Source organism: Notothenia rossii (assembly GCF_949606895.1).
Source record: "Notothenia rossii genome assembly, chromosome: 10".
In the NCBI taxonomy this organism is placed as follows: Eukaryota; Metazoa; Chordata; class Actinopteri; order Perciformes; family Nototheniidae; genus Notothenia; species Notothenia rossii.
In genome coordinates this window covers 28,885,925-28,909,925 of record NC_136908.1, presented here as the reverse complement: position 1 = coordinate 28,909,925, position 24,001 = coordinate 28,885,925, and the positions used below count along the sequence as shown (strand labels likewise).

General features: G+C 40.9%; 1 protein-coding gene across 3 annotated transcripts in view; it reads right to left on the bottom strand.

The window, feature by feature from the left end:
- Positions 1-23,743, bottom strand: part of LOC307021948 (zinc fingers and homeoboxes protein 2-like) — a 207,550-nt gene extending 183,807 nt beyond the window's left edge. For all 3 annotated transcript variants that reach the window (XM_079654492.1, XM_079654491.1, XM_079654493.1), the window contains exon 1: positions 23,348-23,743. The gene's annotated coding sequence lies outside the window, so the exon portion shown is untranslated. The remainder of the gene's footprint in view (positions 1-23,347) is intronic.
- Between the last annotated feature and the right edge of the window lie 258 nt (positions 23,744-24,001).

The window sequence follows — 24,001 nt, the reverse complement described above, 5'->3', positions numbered from 1 at the left end:
TATGTAAACAATAATTTCCGAGGCACACGTTTATATGATCATTATAGTTCTACAAAAATAAGAGAATAAAAAAAACAGGTATGAAATACTATATGACAGTAAAAAAAGAATACAGTTTAAAAGGGTGATTTGTAAAATATCCATAAAGAAAAAGTAAATCTGTTTACAGTTCTGTTTCATATGGATGTTGAGAGAGGTATCCATAGATCTCTTCATTTTGCTCTCAAAGTGCACCAGATTGATGCTTTTAACTTCAATATTTAAAAATAAATCTTTCCAGGGTAGCTTCCCCCGGACCCCCCAAGAGGAGGTGAGGACCCCCCTATGTAAGGTCCACACACCACCTATAAAAATAGCACTTCACCCCTGCCATTCCAAAATGGTGGAATGAGCTCCCCATTGTAATCAGGACAGCAGATAGCTTACACATCTTCCGACGCAAACTGAAAACTCATCTCTTTAGACTCCACTTCGAGCGATAGAATTACTAACAAAACACTTATATACTAATAAAGGGCTGGCTTTCTAAATGCCAGTTGAGTAGCACTTGAAATGTTTGGCTCTATGAAACCTGATGTACTTATATGATTCTGTTTTCTTAAAGGTTGTATCTTCCTGATCGAATGCACTTATTGTAAGTCGCTTTGGATAAAAGCGTCAGCTAAATGCAATGTAATGTAATGTAATGTAATGTAATGCTTACACCTATATGCTTCAAGCCTTCATTGTAACTGTCACACTGTGTATTTGCGTGGGGAGTGTTGCAGTAGAAAATTCAACTGTAGCGACCGGTACATTATTGGGAAACGTCAAGCTACCCCACAGCACCCCCAAAATAAATCTCTGGCGCCACCACTGAGCCTGACTTGTGTTGGGGGGGCCCGACTTTTTTTTTCTCCAAAAGAGGGGCCTGAAAGAAAAAGTTTGGGACCCACTAGACCAACTCTATGGATAAACTAGACCAACTCTATGGATACCTCTCTCAACCACTAGACCAACCAACTTGTTTACCAAGCAAATAAATGAGCTACGTTGTACATAAACTACAGTTTTCCCCAAGTAATTATACTCAAAGTGTCACAGGAGTCACCATATCCCACTCAATTACTAAAGAGAAAGCCAAAACACTGACACTTTCATTTATTAGGTAACTTCACCCATGCTCCAGGTACACATGGCACACCTGAGTTGACTGCTGTAGCCTCTTTTTAAGCCAGCACTTCTCAGTTATTCAGTTTTAGACCTAGGAACATGTGCTATCTTCAAACAGTGAAGACATGGTCCTTACAAGGTGTAACTTGATAGTCTAAGACAGTAGGAAATCCTTTTCATAGGTAAAATGACCAACACCACACTGTGGAAATATCCCACGTCACGTGTCAAAGCCCTGCATCCAAAAGGTTCCTTAAATTAACATATGTAAGTATTATCAGCAAGATGTACCTAAAGTATGTAGTGGGGATGGCAGGAGCATTGAACAGTAATAATACAGTAAACTATTAACACTGTAAATATTCTTGTTTGCCCGTGGTGAGATGACGAGGCTCCATTCAAAGTAAACCTCTTTTTAGTGAATTACTGAGTTTAGGCACGTTATTAAAGTTTTAATGAAGTTGACTACAGCAAATTCATATTTCTTAGTGCTTCCATGTCAATTCGACGAACATATGATACATTAAAGGATCGTGAGGATCAGTGGCGTAGGCAGATATCAAAGGGTGGGGTGGGCCCAAAAAAAATCAGGTGGGCCCAGCCCGTTCAAGACTACACATACTTAATATGTCCTAAAACGCATGTTAACTGAAATAAGCCAGTCAGAATGGACCTCCTTGAGTTCTCCCATTGGTTGGTTTTGTGGCTCATTTGTAACCCTGTGCCAACTTGAGCGAGCACACAGGCAAACCTGAGCGTGCAAAGGTTGACCGAGGGAGAGAGAGGGGGAGAGAGAGGGAGAGAAAGTGCGTGCAGCGGTCTGCTTGTGCACGGAGCAGGAGTTTGTGAGAGGGCTTAGAGTCAATTGTGCTTGCAAAATATATTTTTCTGTGCTCAAAAATGTTAAATTGCGCGCTCAATAACATTTTCTATGCTCAAAATGTTTTATTGCGTGCTCAGGATAGAGGCAAAAAAATAACGCCATAGACGAGACCCCGAAGGAGACGATTCATTTGAGGGAAAATGTCAGTGGGACATGAGTCGAGCACCTCCACGAGTGATGGGAAGGTTATGCCCGCTGTCACCTTTCTCTTTAGCTGCTGTACAAACACTTCTTGTTCTGCATCTTCCACACAGATGGAAAATTGTGTGCTGGAAGGCTGAATTAATTAATTGTCACCAAAGGTGCTAGACCGAGGCAACAATGCAGCAGCGGCTCTCAAAGCCTATGTGTCAGCCTTATAACGAGTGTCCAGTTCAGTAATCTGCCTGTCAAGCACACGATTCAAAAGGTTTTTTAGATCGGAGTTGTCCTTTACAGGGGAGGCTTTGCCCGGGGTAGATTCACTTTGCCAATCGCCAAACTATCCTGGCAACCTCCTCTTTCGCGACCCAGTGACGTCCCGGTTAAGGATGTCATGTTTTTTCATCAAATCATCTGTCAGTGTCACAAGTTTAATGAAGTCAGCTTCTGTTTTCCTCAAAGTAGCCTAGTGTAGTTTTCCTTAAGACCCTCGATTAGATCGATGCAATCTGTGACTGTTATAGTGGAACATTGCAGGCCTTTTGTATAGTCGCTCATTTCAAACAGCCTGTTGAACATAACGAGAATAAACACATGTATTTGTGATGAGTGAAGAAACAGCAATTTGCAGTATCTCGTTCCGGATATCGGGGCTTGTAAGTTTCCTGTCCCCCAGCAGGTCGTCCAGTCACCGTTTTATTTCTGGTCATAGTGAGATATCATAAATCTATCGATTAGATGTATGATTCGAAAATTATAAAAGTAGGGTAGACATGTGGATATTATCCGGCTGAACAAAACGTGCAATTATTAAACAGGTTCATTTTTCACAGATCTTATTTCCAACAAGTCCTCCAACTCATACGACCAAATGGGCAGATTGTTCAGGCCCTTATTACGACCAAATATGTTGTTTGTTCAAGCGCTTAATACGTCCTATAATTACGTTTGAAAGTTTTCGCCCTTTAGTGCTCCCGTTGAATGCAAATGTTACAGATGGTCGTTTATTCACAAATAACCCTCTCTGTAAAATCCTAAATTGTAGGATAGTTTGGCCATTAAAACGCTTTTTGATTAGATTTCTAGCGAGAAGTGTATATTGTACTTTTAGAGTCCACGTCCAGTCGATATGTAGGATCTATAGTTTGATAGATATTACGAAGATGATTTGAGGTACAGCCTCCATGTAAAGTTACGGGTTGAAAACAGTATTTCCGGTCTCAACGTTTTCATAATAAAACCAAAGATCCAATGATTTAACAGTGATATCTGCAGTACTCATCCACTAAAAAACATCAGTTTATCCTTGTTAATTATACGACATTTATTGGTTTAATTGTGTACGATGCTTTTGTGTTTTTCCCATAGGTTTTTCTCTTTTAATTCTGAGAGACACCTTTCTTTTTTCAGAGGTTTTGATAGGCTAAAACATAAGATTGTTTTAGCCGCAATGCATGCCAGAAAAAAAATGTTAATACTTTATTCCGAGTGTTCTTGCTTTTCTCTTTGGAAGTAATCACATAACGGCATTGTAATACACGGTTCGGCTGCATTAAATATTACATATCTGTTGTAGATATTTATTTATAGAGCCCTGATCAGAAGACCTTTTGACAAACTTTAAGAAATGCCGCCAAAACTGAATACGTGACGTGGATCATAAATATATCAGCAATTAAACAATATCTTACATTTCTTTTCACACAATACGTCTCCTCGCAGTATCAACACTAATTCGGCTGACTTTTATATTTGATCCAATTGGTATATAGGTTATATTTACACCATAACGGTGCACAGCTGATAGAAAGGGATTCTTTTGTAGTTTTTAAAGATATTATTGACTACCTTTCCAACTCCTCATGCAGTTGACTGTTACAGGTCTATACAGGTTCATGGTACAATGCATAAGCTTCAAATTGATAGACTGAAACTGTATTTTCCTTTACCGTTCTGTTTTAATTTCACAATAAAGTTAATATTCCAGTGGCAAGCCGTGACTTTTATACCTAGGCCTTCTGACCCCCACCCCTTCCCTCGAGTTATTACGTCACAGCGCATAATTCAGCGGAATATCAAAACAACGGCCTGGGGTGCAAAACGCATCAATGAAAGCAACCCTCTACCACACAAAACAACACCTGTAAATAACCTTATTTGTGTTCTTTGAAATTGAAAAGGATATTGCTTTGTGTTTGTTACTTTCGTTTCAGTTGTATGTCTTAAGTGTAATTTGGCATGCTTTTATTTTGAAGGCAAGTTAACGCTGTTGACAGGAAGTTGTTGTTGCTATGGAAACAAGAAAAGTTTCACAGCGGGCGGAACTTGTCATAAAGTCAGCGATAATAACACCCACCCATTTAGAGGGAAGATATGATTGGTCAATTGTACTTTCATTTGACATTACTCTCTCGTTCAGTTACTATAGCTGGGCCCTCTGTGAATTCATAGCTGGACCGCCTGGACGTCCAACAGCTCCTCTCTTCACAGTAACTCGCAGAGACGAGCTTCTTTCATTTAACCCTTCACATTCCAACAGAAACTGAATAGGCAGATTCGAAGGATTTCTTTCTTTGGAAATGTTATTTTAAATACAATTAAATCAAGTTATTTTTGGTAAAACTAACGAAAAATATAACAAAAAAACTAACAACAAAAATATATAAAAAAATATATATATAAAAAAATATATATAAAATATATATTTTTTTTTTATGTTTTTAAATATTATTTTGTAGAATATCTTAGGCCCTGACGGCTCGCCACTGTAATAGTCATATTATGTTTGATATCATTATGTTTTATTGATTACAACACTGGTTTTTTAACCCGCACCGCCTAGTGGTTAAAGCACGTTATTGAATGTTGTTGTTGAATACGTTTTATTTGATGAAAACATTTAAATATTAAGAGTAGCCTACATACAAAATCGAAAATATCAAGAAGATACTGTAGTGATCTCTACAATAAAACAGTTTAGTGCAGGACGTCCAAAGATATTAACAGGAGGATGTGCAAAACAGACAAACTAATAAGGCTTTATTTAAACATTAAAGAATACTTTAAGTTAAGGTCTTCTTTTGAATAAGAACAAAACGTTGGGGTTATCCACAGATAAATATGAAGTCTGACAAAGTACTTAACGTCTAATATATTGCATAGTTTATTTTGGCACTTGACAATCATCTTCCCTGAATTTCACTTAGGTCTAACTAAAGTCTGATTTAAGGGTTGTTTATATTTCACATCATTAATCAGAATCTGCAAAGTAACTAAAATAAATGTAGTGGAGTAAAATTACCAGGTTAACCTCTGAATAGTAGTGGAGTAGAACAAAGTAGTATGCTGCTGTAACAAAAACATTTCCCAACTTGGGATCAATAAAGTATATCTTATCTTATCTTAAGATGATCGATGGCTACTGCCATATTTGCAAAATGTGCCTCTGAACCTTGACAAGTGCATGTTTCAGGCTTATCAATGAACAACAGGAGGGGTCACAGACATAAGATCAGCTGTCAAATAAATCTCTTCTGACATTAGGTGTCATGTGGCTATATTAATTCACCCATTTATTAATTATATGTTTTAAATTTGATAACACCACTGTGTTTCGTATCCCCTAAACCTCCAGGGTGTACACAGTTTAATACTGGCAACTTCTAATTGTGGGACGTGCCATAGAACATGTTGCACAATAGCCAGCATGTGTAGTTTCTGGGGGGGGACCCGTCAAATTCCAGTTTTGGAAAGTCTGCCGTGGTTCCATTCCATTTCAAAGAGCTGTTGACGCTCAGCATAACCTTGTCGCACTGCCACTCCAACATCCAATCACAGGGCTTGATGACTAATCACGGGGTTTATAAAGCAAGGTGGATGTTGTAGTCCCAAACGATAGCTGGGGATTCTTGGTAGTGTAGTGTCTTCGGAAACTGTAGTGTCTTAACTCCGAAAAAGCTATTTGTATTTCTGAATTGAAGGTTAAAAACACAAAAGCATTGTACACAATTTAAACCAATCAATATTGTGTAATCAAAAAGGATAAACTGATGTTTTTTAGTGAATGAGTAATGCAGATATCACTGTGTAATCATTTGACAGTGAGTGGAATATATCCGGTTTTATTAGGAAAACTTCGAGACCGGAAAAACTGTTTTCACCCCATGAGGGTTGACGCTAGCTTTACATGGAAGCTGCATACACGTTATCCTGGCGAGACCTCAAATAATCTTCGTAATATCTATCAAACTATAGATTCTACACATCGACTGGACATGGATTCTAAGAGTACAATATACACTTCTCGCCAGAAATCGAATCAAAAAGCATTTTAATGGCCAAACTATTCCACAATTTACCATTTTCCAGAGAGGGTTATTCGTGAATAAACGTCCCTCCGGAGCGTTTGCAATGAACGGGCCAGGAGCATGTTATTTCTTACACGACACTAGAGCACCTGTAGTGGTCGTGTAAGAAACAACATACACTTTAAAACGTGTCTCTGGGTCGTAATAAGAGCATGAACAATCGGCCTGTAGCATTTCCCTCCGAATAATGGTAGTAGGCTTTACTGATGAACCAGAATTTATTCAAACTCCAGACCCAACGTAAGAGCTTGAGCCTCTTCGGGGGGTGCTAACATTTAAATATACAGTCCGTTCTTCTCTTTCTCCGCCGTTACATAGAAGATATTACTTTCTCCGTCACGTTGTTTTCAAAAGCTACAACCACTTCCTGTCAGCCTTGTTAACTCACCTTCAAAATAAAAGCATACAAACAGGAAGTTCACCTAAGTTACATTATAAGATATATATAAAACTGCAACGAAAGCAACAAAAACAATGCAACATCCCCTTCAGTCTCAAATAACACAAATTGGGTTATCTACGGCCTATATGGTCGTTTTTTGTGGGAGGACAGGCTGCTTATTTCAAGCTATTTTCCAAATTCCTATGGAGAAATCTCATTGCTTTTTTGTCGAGGGAACCGTTCTTATTATACATCCCTGGAGGGAACCCATGCGAAGCTTACTTCCGGGTTTTAGGACGCGTCACTGTAACACTTTATATCTAAAGAAGTAATATACAATGAAAAAAAAAGTATTGAAAGTCAGACAATTTACAAATGCTACATTCACTGGCTGCTGTGACAGATTTTCCAGATCATTTTTCAGCCTTTTGGTGGGTGGGCCTTGGTCTCAGCCCAGGCCCACCCACAGCTACGCGTATGGGATGATGATTAAAAATATATATTTTGAGCCGGGCTGGATCCTGATGAAAAAACAAACCGATTGTTTTTGAAGATGTAGTACACCAACATGGATTAAACAACATTATTTTGTTAAATAAAAACATGGTGATGTTTTGTTAATGATTACGTCTCTTATTTAGCACAGAATATGATCCTATCCGTGACATATGGATCTTAACATCTAAATCACTAAATAATATAAGCCGTGTGTAGTGTTGATAAAAACAGCATCAGTTTTAAAGTGCTGAGATTTAAATATGAGATATTAAAAGAAATAAAAGAAAGTGACACTGACTTTTACCGGATGATTGATGGCATGAAAAGGAAACACATTCAACCCCCTTCTTTCAAAGACATTCCGATAATTGTGTCAAAATGTGCGGACGGATTATATTTAAGGAGGGAAAGTATATGTTCATTTATTTCTCCACGTGCATGCATAATTATTACCTAGAAATTATGCCTTTATACGTTTTTATTTAGTCCCTGCAAATGCTGTAAACACATTTATTATTCATCGATAATTAGTCAACGGAAAATTAACCAGAAACCAGAAAAATAAATGTGATTTATTGTTTATAACATTTTCGCAAACAAAAATGTATTATTTATTTGTCATACAAGATAGAGCTAACTATAAGCTTGGTTCAGTTATGGATCATACAAATAATAACAAAATAATAATAACAGACACTTATTTTTGTATTTGTTATAGAAATATCATAAAAAGTGCAGTTTTCAGCCCAAGAGAGAGTTTTTCCAGTTGTATATTAGTTATATTACGTATATAAGGTTTGCTGAGTTATGTCATTATTATTACTATAATGTTATTGCAGGAATATATTTCATATAAGCCACAGCTAACAGGAGGTTAGTGTCAATATTGTGCTTCACAGCCTCACGATCCCCCCCCGCCACTCCACTTTTTTTGGAGATGTACTGTCAATATCAATATTATATTTATTATAATCATACCAGATATGGGAATGTTTTTTCTCGGTTTTCTACTGTATTAAAGTGAATATATTGGGGTTTAAAGATATCTTCTTTTTCTTACATGTAATAGACCAAATTATTATTTGAGAAATAGTATGTTTTATCAAAAATGAAAATAATTAGTTGCAGCCCTCTATATTATTTAAAAGGAAATCACATTTTGTAGTATTGGTCAACCAACACAAGACTTTGAGATGAGAGTAATTAACATTACTTTGTCATAAGCATGAATTAATACATACACATTTCACTTTTTTCTGACATGTTATAGCACAAACTATTAATTGATTAATACAAATAATATTAACTGATTATTATGTGTCCTTGAAAAGCAACCAGCTGTAGCTGCGCACTTCTCCCAACACCAGGGTGTGTTAAATGCCGAGTGGAAATTTCACCGTGTTCTGTGATTAGAATTGATTTGCTCTAAATCTTCAAATAAAATAAAAATACCACAAGACATATTGTTTTGATATTTATGAAAAATATCAATTAAAAAAAGGTATTTGTCCATCATTTCATTATATGGCAAAATGTTTATTAGCGTGCAAATGTTTTCATATAAACAGATCCAATTTGAACCAGACAGACCTGGCTATATGTGCAATTTTATTTTACATGTGTCTGCCATACATATGTTATTTTCTAATTCTTTATCCTAACACCATGTGACCTCCCTCTTTCGGGCTAAAGCTGGAGGCGGGACTGATTCAATCGATGTTAAGCTGATTGGCCGGAGGAAACCCAACAGTCACAGCTCCAAAATGACAGTCAGTCAGTGATTGGTCCAGACGGGCACTGTGCAGGACGACATGTTTACTGTTGCTTTGTTTATCCGTCACACAGCCCCCCACAGCGCTGGATAAAGACCATCACTTCATACCTCTCCTCTGCAACAGACAGGAGTGAAGTCTCACTTTTTACATTAATATTAATTAGAGATCTGCGCTGACAAGCATGCAGGCACTACTGAGCGTGTTTTATCTCATCTGCAAAAATAACTAATTTACATTTCTCTTATAGTTTGGTTCTTCTGTCTCTTTTTAGGTTTGAATGTGTTCCTGCACAGATTTAATTATCAGGATCGTATCATTAGGACGTAGAGTTTTCTGGTTCATTCCGAGCAGGTTTCACAACAAGTGAGCGCAGATATTTTTGGACTGTTTTGTGCCAGTCAGGAGACTAACACGCACGTGTGCATGTACGCACGCACGCAGGATTGAGAGAAACTCCCTCTGGAGGGAACACAGGGATTTTAGCCTTTGCAGACCATTTACATGCACAAAAACCTATATAACACACTACAGGTAAGGGACAACCACATAATAGGGCCTCTTTAAATGATACAGCGGAAGCAAAATAATATCACGCAACAGGAGCCACATCGGATATAAATGGAGGTTGAGTGACACTCTGATGACATCGGGCACTCTTTTCCAGCTGACAGAGGCGCGGGAAGGTATTTTGAGTGGGGGTGCTGAGGTGCTGGACTCCAGTGAACAGTATTACGGGCACCATAGAGCACGCACAAAAAAACTCCCCACACGCAAACACACAGTAAACCCGCGACTGTTACAATGAAGGCTCGATAATCAGCTCGCGGCATATAGGCAGGGGTAAAGTGCTATTTTTTACGAGTGGGGAGCGGACCTCACCTCCTCTAGGGGGGTCCGGGGGGATGCTCCCCGGGAAGATTTTTTTTAAATATTGAAGTTAAAAGCATCAATCTGGTGCACTTTGAGAGCAACATTAAGAGATCTATGGATACATCTCTCAACACCCAGATGAAACACAACTGTAAGCAGATGTTCTTTTTCTTTATGGATATTTTACAAATCACTCCCCTTTCAAACTGTATTCTTGTTTTACTGCCATATAGTATTTCATAACTGTTTTTCCTTTATTCTCTTATTTTTTTTATAACTATAATGATCATGTGAGGGTGTGCCGCGGAAATAATCTTTTGAATATTTTTTGACCAAACCGTTTGAGACCCACTGAGATAATTTAGACTAAAGTTAACTATCTAAACACTCAGAGAGTCCTTTAGCTCACCTGAGCCTCTCAGTCTGAGAGGAGAGCTCTCCTCCAGCTTGTTGTGGAACAAACAGCTCCGTATGTCCGTTAGTGCAGCTAGCTAACCAGATGCTAACAACACGGTCCCTGCTGCTGGCACCGGTCCCTCTCTCTCATGCAACTCTCTGATTGGTCTGGTGTCTTGCCTCTGTTGCATTCACTGAACACGGGAAATTACATTCCTGCCGTCCTTTCTAGTGTCTTGATGAGGTTCACGTAAAGCACGGTTAATGTATTATATTATTGAGGTAGAATTGTCCGGGGCTACAGAAAAAACATTTGGGGCAGGCCAAAATATTATTTTACCAACAATGTGGAATTTATTGGCTACATATTACACAGATTATGCACAGCGGGAGCAGCAATAACCGTCAAATAATAATTCAGACAGGGGAGCTCCGCACCCCCTGCCTGCCGCTAGGGGGTGCTGCAGCGCCCTCAGCACCCCCCTTCCCGCGCCCATGCCAGCTGATGTCACTACAGTACATCATGGTTCCTAAATGTGCCTATAGCGACAACAAAAGTCAAATAGAAATCCTATTAGATAACCTATTCAGTGTTTCCCACAGAATTTGATTATATTTGTGGGGGCACCGCACCCCCCTCAAATAACAAAATAAATGTGAGTTCATGGCTACTGAAGCAGGCAACGTTTTTGTTGCCTCTGTGTTGAGTTGTTAATGAGTGAGACACACCAGAGTTGACGATCAGTGGGGTTTATTCTCCCAAAAATATATATTTTACAATTTAGGCATTTAGCAGACGCCTTATTTCAAAGCGACTTAGTGGTGGTGTTCCAGGCGGGATTTGAACTCGTAACCTTCCGATCATCAGCCCACATCACTATCCTTAGACCACCCAAAAAAGAGTTGTTAAAAATGAGAATGAGATCTATTTGTGGCGGACGATATGTAATTGTGGCGGAGAATCGGAGCAGCGGGAGCGGTACTACAGTCGCTTTACCGCACCGTTGTGACGAAAAGAGAGCTGAGCCAGAAGGCAATTTTCGTTCCTACCCTCACCTAAGGTCATGAAGGATGGGTCATGACCGAAAGAACGACATCGCGGATACAAGCGGCCGAGATGGGTTTTCTCCGCAGGGTGGCTGGTGTCTCCCTTAGGGATAAGGTGAGAAGTTCAGTCATCCGGGAGGGACTCGGAGTTGAACCGCTCTTCCTTCGCGTCGAAAGGCACCTAGTAAGGATGCCACCTGGGCGCCTCCCTAGTAGGAATGGGAACGATTAATCGAATATTCGAAATTATTCAGGTGGTTATTAATATTGTTATTAATTTTTATTTTGGGAGGGATGCCTAAGTTGATTACATATTATGAAATTGAATAATTCAATGTATACGACAGTGCCATAGCTAAATGTGTTAGGTGATGTCTAAAGGTGTGTTTTACTCCGCTCACCGGTCCCTCACAGCGGGCAGAGCTGCAGGTGCTGATCTCTCTCTCTCTCTCGCGCCCGGTTATACTTCACTCGCGTTTATGTCCAAATCCATCAGATCTAGCTAATTCTAGCTAATGATATGGCTGCTGCTACACGCAGCAGACTAAGACTCAAACCTCATCTTATGCCCAAATGCGGCGCAAATGTGCTCCGCAGCCGTTGCGAGGTTCCGGCTCTAACAGTTCATGAGCGCGTCCCCCCGCCCCCTGTCAACACTCGCAACACATGAGTGGCCAGCCTAACCAACAATAAGCGCTGCTTGGCAACCGTGTGTGGCGGCAAAGTACATAGACATTTTGACAGGAGAGATTTAATTTTGCCGGTATTCAACATATTTTACCAGTCATAGTCCGGTATTTACACTCTAAGAAGAGTCCTACACAACAGACATGGCGTCAAAAAGGAGTAATGTGTGGAAATATTTCGACCAGGTTAGTGAGTGCGTTGTAGAGTGCAAACTATGCCAAATTAAACTTATATACATACTATACCTTGCTATACCCGCAACCTCCATTCCAGCTGAGAGGGTCTTCTCTACAGCTGGCCTGATTGTGAATCGCCTCCGCACATGAAAGCTGTAGGCTTATAGCTGTCAAACTGTGATCACCAGTTCAATACATTTGACAAATTCGACTTGGTGAACATGTATTTATTTATTTCCGAAAGTTATTTCGTTGAATTTTTTTTTTTACCCTTTTTTTTATTTTTTATATAGGATATTGTGGTGACCACGTATTGATACACTGGTTCATAATTCACACATGGAACTACAATTGGGGTTTTGTTTCCACACGGACCTGTTGTGTGTTCCTTATATACAGGACTGTCTCAGAAAATTAGAATATTGTGATAAAGTTCTTTATTTTCTGTAATGCAATTAAAAAAACAAAAATGTCATACATTCTGGATTCATTACAAATCAACTGAAATATTGCAAGCCTTTTATTATTTTAATATTGCTGATTATGGCATACAGCTTAAGAAAACTCAAAAATCCTATCTCAAAAAATTAGAATAGTTCCTCAGACCAAGTAAAAAAAAAAGATTTATAACAGCAAAACACAATCAAACATTTGAAAATGTCCATTAATGCACTCAGTACTTGGTTGGGAATCCTTTTGCACGGATTACTGCATCAATGCGGCGTGGCATGGAGGCAATCAGCCTGTGGCATTGCTGAGGTGTTATGGATGCCCAGGATGCTTCAATAGCGGCCTTTAGCTCATTAGCATTGTTGGGTCTGGTGTCTTTCAGCTTCTTCTTCACAATACCCCACATATTCTCTATGGGGTTCAGGTCAGGGGAATTTGCAGGCCAATCGAGGACAGTAATGCCATGGTCAGTACACCAGTTACTGGTGGTTTTGGCACTGTGGGCAGGTGCCAGATCATGCTGGAAAATGAATTCCTCATCTCCATAGAGCTTTTCAGCAGACGGAAGCATGTAGTGCTCTAAAATCTCTTGGTACACAGCTGCATTTACTCTGGGCTTGATGAAACACAGTGGACCAACACCAGCAGCTGACATGGCTCCCCAAACCATCGCTGACTGTGGGAACTTCACACTGGATTTCAAGCAACTTGGATTTTGCTCCTCTCCAGCCTTTCTCCAGACTCTGGCGCCTTGACTTCCAAATGAAATACAAAACTTGCTTTCGTCTGAAAAGAGGACTTTGGACCACTGTGCAACTGTCCAGTGCTTCTTTTCCTTAGCCCAAGTCAGACGACTCTTCCGTTGTCTTGAGTTCAGAAGTGGCTTGACCATGGGAATACGGCTATTGTAGCCCATTTCCCGGACACGTCTGTGAACAGTGACTTTTGATACCTGGACTCCAGCTTCAGTCCACTGTCTTTGAAGCTCCCCCAAATTCTGGAAGCGACTCTTCTTCACAATGCTGTTAAGGCTGCGGTCATCTCTCTTGGTTGTGCAGCGTTTCCTGCCACATTTCCCTCTTCCAACAGACTTTTTGTGGATGTGCTTTGAAACTGCACTCTGTGAACAGCTTGCTCTTTGAGAAATTTCTTTTTGTGTCTTACCCTCCTGATGGAGGGTGTCAATGACGGTCCTCTGGACAGCAGTCAGATCAGCAGTCTTCCCCATACTTGTGATTTAGTTTACTGAACCAAGCTGAGTGTTTTTCAAGGCTCAGGAAACCCTTGCAGGTGTTTCGAGTTAATTAGACGATTCAAGTGATTCGTTGAACACCCTACTAGTATACTTTTTCATGATATTCTAATATTTAGAGATAGGATATTTTAGTTTTCTTAAGCTGTATGCCATAATCAGCAATATTAAAATAATAAAAGGCTTGCAATATTTCAGTTGATTTGTAATGAATCCAGAATGTATGACATTTTTGTTTTTTTAATTGCATTACAGAAAATAAAGAACTTTATCACAATATTCTAATTTTCTGAGACAGTCCTGTATATTGTGTGCCCTCCTCGCTCTTCCTCTTGTCGTCCCGGGCTGCGACCCGACAACATGTCCTTTGCAGCTCTCTATTAAAGACAACTTTGCACCTTCGATGCACCGCCTCCGACTCCCTATGGCTTCTGGACCCCGTCTCGCCTCGGCGGTTTCGGACGTCGCCCATGCCTTCATTGGCCCGTGGGTGGCGCGCTCCGGGACCCTGCCTGGCCTCTCCTCTTACCGCGGCTCACGGTTGGCCTCGACGGCAGCTTCGGACGGCGCTCCGTCTGGCTTCTCCCCTGTCCACGGCTCCTTCCTCCCGGGGTGACTGCTCCTGCCTTCCTGGGATTCCGCTCCGTCCTTCCGGAGGTTTCATGCCCGCCGCCGCCGTGCCTTCGCCTGCGGCCGGGCAGCGCTTTTTCCTGCTGGGTTCGCCACGAAACCTACTGCAGCCCCCTTACAACGGCCCGTTCCGGCCCGCCCCCGGTGGGGGTGCCCTCGCCCTCGTTAGGGTCCCTACCCTCTCATGCGGCCTCCTTTCGTCGGCCCGTTCCATGGCCCGGTCCTCAATTGTGACCCCGCCCTCCTCGGCCCCTGTGGTGCTTCCTCCACGGACGCGAGGATTTATTTTGCCATATTTGAATTCTGGGGGGGCTTGTGTGGTGACCACGTATTGATACACTGGTTCATAATTCACACATGGAACTACAATTGGGGTTTTGTTTCCACACGGACCTGTTGTGTGTTCCTTATATATATTGTGTGCCCTCCTCGCTCTTCCTCTTGTCGTCCCGGGCTGCGACCCGACAACATGTCCTTTGCAGCTCTCTATTAAAGACAACTTTGCACCTTCGATGCACCGCCTCCGACTCCCTATCTCTCGGCACTACAATATGTACATTTCGGTTAACTGGTTAACCGTTTTTTGGGGGGTCGAATATTCGAATATACATTTGCTTTCAAATTCCCATCCCTACTTCCTAGGGAGGTGTTCCAGGCACGTCCAGCTGGGAAGAGACCTAGGGGTAGACCTAGGACCAGGTGGAAGGATTATATCTCTTCGCTGGCCTGGGAGCGCCTTGGGATCCCCCAGTCAGAGCTAGTTGATGTGGCCAAGGAAAATAAAGTTATTTACACATGTTCATTTTGTACATTTCTAAAAATAAAGTTGGATGGAAATACTTAGTAGCCTTTCTTCCCTGAATTATTTGCTCCTATATCATATCATTGTTGATGTTCCGCTCAGAGCCGAAAAAAGCACTGTGTTAGACATGGGCGGAGCCTCTCTGGTGGTTGACTAAACATAACAGAGTGACCGAGCTGACTAATCAGAGCACACTGGGCTCACAGGGAGGGGGGGGGGCAGGAGCTGTTTAGGACAGAGAGTGAATACCGGTGAATACACATAATATACAGCGATGCTTTATGAGAAACCAATGTGAGTTTGGAAAATTGCACAGTATAAATCTACTGAGACCCGCCTGTCTGCCCGGCGCATCAACTCACACACACACACACACACCTACACACACACACACACACACACACACACCTACACAATGTACACTCACATACACTCTACAAAACACACCTACATATTATACAACAAACACAAACAGCTCCTAAAGCATATAATACATATCAGGCTACAGGCCCTTGTATATTTTATTATGTGAAGCACTATATGGTTTCAGGAAAAATATCTACTGTTTATTTGTAGATATCTCCTAAAGCATACAAATAAAGTGTTAAATGTAGGCCTGTTATATATTATTGAGCGATATATATTATACACACTGTTCTGCTTTCTGCACTGACCTCAGAAGCTGTTCTCACTGTAAACATCGCCTCACAATGAAAGCAGTTGTATTAAAAAATAGCCTAACATCCAGGAGAGATGTGATTAGCGAGTAAACAAACGGTAAAGGGCAGAAAGTCTGATGCACATTTGATCATCTTAAATAACTTATAATCCCAACGGGAACAGTTTGCAGAGCTGTGCTTCGTTGATATAAGTCCAGCCATGCGTCACGCCTCTTTTAAACATCACTGTTGGCTAAAATCGTCTCCGGAGAATATATCAGTGTACCCTCTGTTATAGCTCCTCCAGAGAGACTCCTCTCTCCTCTCTCCTCTACATCTTTGTACCCTCGGTTATAGCTCCTCCAGAGAGACTCCTCTCTCCTCTAAATCAGTGTACCCTCGGTTACGGCTCCTCCAGACAGCCTCCTCGATAATCAATCCTCGATGAGCCTTTAGCTAAATTAGTTTTTCTTCGAGACTCGCCGACATCCGTTTCTGGGTCGCTGCCGGAGGAGCGAGCAGTCGAGGATGCGAAAATTATAGAAATGACAAACGGCTCATTTCGGAGGACTCGCGTGCGTCGACTTGACGCCGAGTCGACCAGCGACCCACCCCGACAGGCGCATAGACGCGAGGGCCCGCTCATCACTGCCCGCACGACTGTGACCGCAGTTTTAATTCATTCGTGTCTAATGTGGTTCTTAGCAGATTGTTATTTGCATTGGTTACACTTAATATCTTGGCTTTTAATTGTAGGCTCAACTCAACTTTTCACATGCAGAAAAAATCACATCAGTGAGTTTACCCAACTCCTATAATAGCTTGGAATCGCTTGACCATTTTTAAAAAAGTTTTAGCAAAGTAACACGTTCTTGAGTCGAGGAAAACTAAAAAAGTATGTTTCACCAACTCAGAAAATGCAAAAGTTCACTAAAATCTTAAAATTGCTTGGAATCAATTGACACAATTTATTTTCATTTTACCAAAGCAACAGTTTTTACAGTGCAACAGCCCAAAACACGAGGTTTATTTAATAATGTTTGTAGAGATTCATATGTATATTACACTGAGTGATTAATAATATTCCCCATGGTTCTAGCCATCTGAATAAGAAAGCCTATAGAAAAAGTCCAGAAAGCATGAATAAGAGAGACGCAGCTGTTTATGTTGAACCTACAAAGATAACATCTCTTAAAATCCATATGTTTCTTCGATCTGTTACAGAACATTAAAAGCCTCAGGCACTCTCTTTCTCAGTTTTATGCTATCCTTTTATCTGTGTGATTTATGTGGTTCAGTTTGGATTCTTGTGTTTGTGTATCCTGCCCTAAACCAGGTTTGAAGATGGAGGGGTCGTGTTTCAACACCTAAGGTAAGATGCTGACGTCCTCCCAGATCCAATTGTTTTATAATAGGTTAACATAGGAAGTGTATATATTTTTGGTTATTCTAATTGTCTATATGCACAACATATACTGCACGTTGGTCCGTCCTGGGTAAACGACTACTTTTTCAGTTGATCTACTCCAGGTTTCTGCTATTCTCTTCTGTTGAAGTTTTTTTTTGGGGAGATTTTTACTTATTTGAAATCCATCTGTCAAAAGGACAAAGAGTGAGCCATTGAGACTTATACAAATAAAATAAACTCTATTTGCATGCAGAACAGGAAGGAACAGTCTTTTAAAAGCCTTTAGTGGTTGTGTCCTAACTGGCGGAGATAAAAAGTGATGGATGACACTAGGGCTGTCTCCGGATATTCGGTGGTAATCAGCAGCGAATATTCGGTTATTCGGCCCGCGCGGGCGGAGGGGAGTGCGTAGTAATCAGCAGCGAACCGCTTCAACACGTGTATTTCGGTTTTATTCACGGCATTCATTGTGTTATTCGACAGTACTGTTGTGTTATAGTTATTTGTTCATGTATTCAACCCAATTTGTGTTCTTGGAATTTGAAAAGGACATTGCATTGTGTTTGTTACTTTCGTTGCAGTTGTATATATCTTAAGTGTAATTTGGCTTGGCTTCCTATTTTTTATCGACATGCTTTTATTTTGAAGGAGAGTTAGTTGACAGGAAGTTGGAAACAACGTGACGGATATTAACGGAGAAAAGTCATATCTACATATAAAGACGGAAAGTGAAAATAAACGATAAAGTTTACGGTTAAGTGTTAGCACCTCCCGAAGAGGCACAAGCTCTTACGTTGATATTGGAGATTTCAATCAATTCAATTTGGCAGCCATAGTCAAAAAAAAAGAACAAAAAAAAATATGAATATCCGAATAACGACATTGAAACCCGAATAGTACTCCAACGAACGAATATTCGGATATTCAGATACAGTTCTAGATGACAGTCTGTACTCTTTATAGACAGGAGGTCCACACGTACCAATGCTAACTTGCTATTGTGCCGGAAGGATGTTTTCATTTGTGTTTGTGAAACTGAAACTTCCTAATTCTTTGATAAACTGCTCATATTAAAGGCTCCCACTGACCACAACCAACTGGAATAATAACAACTACAACCCAAACCAATACGGCATTTTTTAGACTATGCTGGGTTATATTACAGTTTTAAAGGGGCACAACGGAGCCCCCCCCCCCCCCCTGAAATTGAAGGTGTTTAAAAAATAAATAATTATAATTAAATAAAATTACAAAAAATGGTTTATATATAGCACCAAATCGCAACTAATCTGTATCTACTGTCACTTTTCACATTGAACATGTGCTCTTTTATAAAATAAATTACACGCTTTCATTTTAAGTTGTGAGTTTAGTGTTATTGACCCTAAGAAACACAGATGCATTAATCAATAACAATAATCCAAAGCTCCTCTCTCTGCTCCAGAGGATTTAAAAATATATATTTCCCGATGCCATCCCCCCGCCCCCCGCTCAGGCAGCACCCCCCCAAAGCAGTAAACCTAGGGGAAACACTGCAATGCCTTCTGTGTTTTGTTTTCATTGTAACGTTTCCAGCTCACTACATCTCATCTTTGTTTGTTTGTTTTATTGTTTCACTTTGGGTATCTAGAAAAGCGCTACATAAATCGAATGTATTATAACCCACTACAGAAAAGGGAAAAGCACAAAAAGCATTAAAGGGCCTCTTTAAAAAATCTATTTGACAAAGTATTCCAGATTACAGTACCTCACACCTGTTCTGACATTTTTATAACATTTATTTGTGGATTGGCAAAACATTACATTACATGTCACTTGTTAGACGCTTTAATCCAAAGCGACTAACACACTCAATACTGTGGGCAATCCCCACAGGAGCAATTTGGGGTGAAGTGTCTCAGGGACACAACGACATGCTGACTGCAGTGGGGTTTGAACCTGTGACCCCCTGATCCAAACAGCAACGGACAACACACTGCACCACACGCCTCCATATCCAAAACATATCTCCAAGAAGTGTATATTGGCTGTTATATTTATTATTTCTGATAAATAAAGGAACGCAGCGTCATCCCCTGTTTGGCCGATATAAAAGATGCCACAAGACGTAACCATTTTATTATAATAACCAGGAGTTGACAAAAAGATACCAATGTTTTAGAGAGTAGGGTACAGGGAGAAAGATTACCATACATGGGTAAAAAGCCTAATCCACAGCATAAACACATATTTGCTTGGATTATTTGCACATGATAAATTGATTTTCATGGTGTGTAATGAAGGCTTCTACACTGGTCCAGAATGTCTACAGGAGAGAATATAATTCAGATTTGTTCACATTTCCTTCCATGCAAAAATAACGGGTCTAGATGATATTTTTTAGATGCAAATCAGGTTTTTAGCCGAACACCAAAATAAGTGCTCTTCTTCTGTGTGTGGGAGTCACAGAGTTAAATCTGATTGAATGGGGATCCCTGGTTATCATGTTCGCCCCCAAAGCCAACATGGAAGGTGGGCTCGGTCCAACAGCAGCAAGTGGGTGTGCGTGTGTGTATCGACTTTCCCCATGAAGAGCTCCAGCAGAGAGGCGGACACTACAACACACACACACATTTTCTGGCCAGCCAATGCTTTCTGGTGACTCACCACACACACACACACACACACACACACAAAATGATCGCCACTCCACACACTCACACACAACCTGGCGCGCTCGTACTCTCTTTCCCAAACACACACCCACACTGCCTCCCACTATTTAATAAAGCATTGAATATGTGTATTAGTGTGAGTCAGTGAAATAGAAGCAATAAAGAGGAAGAGGAAAAATAAATGTGTGTGAATGTGCAAGATGCAGCTGTCATGCATGCTTTCTGCATTTGTGTGTGTGCAATTATGTGTGAAAAAAATAAGCAGTTTGATAGAGCGGCAAAGACCGTGTGATGTTGCAAGGTGTGTATGTGTGTGTCTTTTTTCCGGCTTGTATAGCTGTCATGACTGAATGCCATTGAGGGCATGACAAACCCAGAATGGGGTCCATTACAATCGCACAAATAATAAAAAGAAAAATGTTTAAACATGCATTGAGCTGCAATCTCAAGCGATAAAAACCAATGATGTGAACAGTCTAAAGTGTAAAATAAAAGCTTGCTACTGCTGCAGATTGTGTTTGTGTGTGTGTTTGTGTGTGTGGATTGGGGTGACAGGTCAGGTGGCAACGGCAAATCACAGCTACACTTCCTAGGAACCGGCAAAATGTGTCTGTCAAAGAAATAGCAGCATGTCAGAGCAGGAAGAGGAAAAGCGAGAGTGTGTGTGTGTGATGTGAGAGTATATGCAAAAGTCTACATGCGAGGGAGCTGTGTGTGTATTTTTCTGTGTGTGTGTGACAAATAAACAGCAGCCAGAGAGCGAGCGAGCGCACTCTGATTCGGAGACTGGCAACATGACTGACTGATCCCTGCATCCATATCATAGGATTAAAAAGCCTGACACAGTGGCGATACAATAGCTGCAAAATTTGAGACAAAGAAAAAGTCGGTCAATGGGAAAGGAAATGTGATTATGAACCAGAACAAGCAAGAGGGAGATCATATTTAAAACAAATCTGGCACACTTCTCCAAAAAAGAGCCATACAGTGCAGCATCTGGGAGGAGATGGTAACGCTGTCACCGGGCAGTATAGAGGAAGGAGGAAGAGGAGGAGCTGCTGCCAAATATGAGCCTCCAGTGTTTTCCAAGAGCCAAGACACACTCGTCAGGGTTAAACCTGCCCAAATTTAGTTTACACACCTGTTCCCTCAGAATCCTCCCTCTTTATGTCCAACTACAATCAAAACTTCATATGAGGGCATGCAGAAAAGTAGTAAGAAATTAACAAAAGTAGATGTTTGTGATAGTATGCTCCTGATTAGGGGGTCACACAGGTCACCAGTTTTTTTTAAATGCTGCCACATCGCTGCATATGGCTTTAACCGGCATGAGATGCACTCCTAATTATTCATGATTTTATGTAACAAGATTTGGGTACAAAATGAGGTCGGAGAAGGAACTCGATGAACTTGCATAAGAAAGAAGTATGAAAATGAGGAAAATAATTGTCTATACTACAATGCTAGTCCATACACAGACAATACACCAGTGAAGAAACAGTCTTTATATAATATGTGTAATACACACCATGTAAAAATCCCTTTTTCCATATTACAGCAGCCTGATTCTGTAAAAGAAGTAACCAGAAAAATGCATTTAATAAGGTATTGAAATCAGCCAACATGCAAACCAGTTTAAACCAGTCTGCCAATATGGCAAATGATAGCCAGTTTTCTAGGGACGATTATCCTAAACACAGGCTGTTCCTAAAGGCTTATAAAACAGTTTACTGTACATACTGACAGTCCAAACAAGTTAAAAACCAGTCTGACATTAGGGTGACCGATCGTCAGTTTCTGTATTAACCAGTATCATACACACAAGGTCCGTGCCTTATTTAAAACTGTTTGGATTCAGAATACTGTACATGTAGAAAACTAGTTTGTAATTAACTGGGGTAAAGTCAACGTCTGTTCACCAGGCACACAGTACTGCTCCTTCAAAAAATAAACGACAGTTCGCTACTAAAACATTAAACGAGTTAAATAAGATGATTTTAGAAACTAAACATAATTATTTGTATACTTAGAAACCAGTTAAATGGGTTTAATTCGTAAACAAACGCTTAGTTATCAAACTACTCGGCAGCTCGTCTCAAGCAGCAGCGGAGTACAGTATGTACACCAACGCTCCGCTTCTATACACAGAGGCATTAAAGCGGCTCTAAAACGTCAAAGACTGTTTGTCGAAATACATAAACCACTTAAAGAAACCTATCCACCATATCCTCTACAGGTCCTTTTATCTAAAAAAAAAAACTGTTAAAAACCAGCCTTTCGTTAGCAGCGAGTGTGTTTCTATACAACCCGCTGACGGCGGCTTCACCTCAGATGACCCAACCAGCCAGACTGGCTGTCTGCTAGCTAGCCCCGTTTGAACCTCCGTGCAGCGGGCAACAACAACACTTGAACCTACGCTACAAACCAAACTGTCCCCGGTTCCACCGTCTTACGAAAGACATTATTGGGATAATATTATTTACTTTGCTTAGCGGAGTAACGCTAACTAAGGACGGGAAGAAGGGAAGAGAAGAGAGCCAGCCAAAACAAATGCATTTCTCGACATGAGAGCATAACATCCAGGGACGGGCAGCCACGTTTTGTGCTGCTGTGTGCGGGGAAAGGCTAAAGCTAAAGCGCTTAGCTTCACCGGGGTGCCCGTCATTGACAGGGGCTAACTGGTTAAAGGCTAGCTCCGCTGGCTAATACATGTATTATATGCACTTTCACCGGGGGTGGAGTGGGGACGGCAAAAGTTGGCTACCAAAAAAAACAACACGAACCGGATGACATTCACTTGTCTGACAACTATCTTTCAATATAACCCGAGAGCCTCCGCACAACAACTAAAGTTACCTGACAGCAAGGTATAAGTGTTTTAATTCTTGTTTGGCTGCCGTGGATGTTTGCTGGCTGATAGCAAGATGATTACCACTCTGAGAGCCTGTGATGGAGGGGACGGTCGCTAGCGGCAGCAGCCTGGGCAGAGGCAGACAGCCCAGCCAGGCGGCTAGTCTGGCTGCAACCAAGCCGCTTTAATAACTTCACTTTTGCGGTCACTTTGGTCAACATTTCTCTCCAGGAGTTAAATAAATAAGAAGTTTCCCTTGTGTCCTACCTGTGTGTAGTCTCTGGTTGCAGGGTGCGACAGCCTGGAAGTTGATTATTCCCAGATATCCAGAGTGGTGCGGTGCGGGGCGCATATAGCTAGCACTGGGTACTGTAAAGATTGTAGCATAGCTAACCTAAAGACAACAGTAGAGAGGAGAAAAAAAAAACCTCCTCGTTGCTCATAGGGGGGATCGACGACAAAAACCACATGATCTTTTACGTCAGCATATATTTGCATAGGATGCCAAATTTATGTTTTGCGTCCAGGTGACGTGAAAATGTATAGAAAAGTTTGATTATGGCGCACCGGACGCTGGCACGGCTGCTCGGGCTACGGTGGAGAGGCGCAGGCATGTCGCAGCCCTGTCCCCCCTGCAGCCTCATCTGCACCGGTCTGCCGTTTCACCACTTACAGCATGGGCGGCTGGGACTACACGTTACTGTAACTTACATATATTCATGCAGGGACTTATAACACACCTGTAGTGCTCTATATTTAGTTTATTTTGACTTTTATGGCATGCAAAGTCACTTTTATCTGCAGGTATCACCATTCTTCCAATGCAGCATTCCTCATGGTACTTCAAGTTTCCTCTGATGTATAGTAGGCTATCTCAATTGTTTTTTTTTTTTCATATCTAGAATATTTTTCCTTTTATAG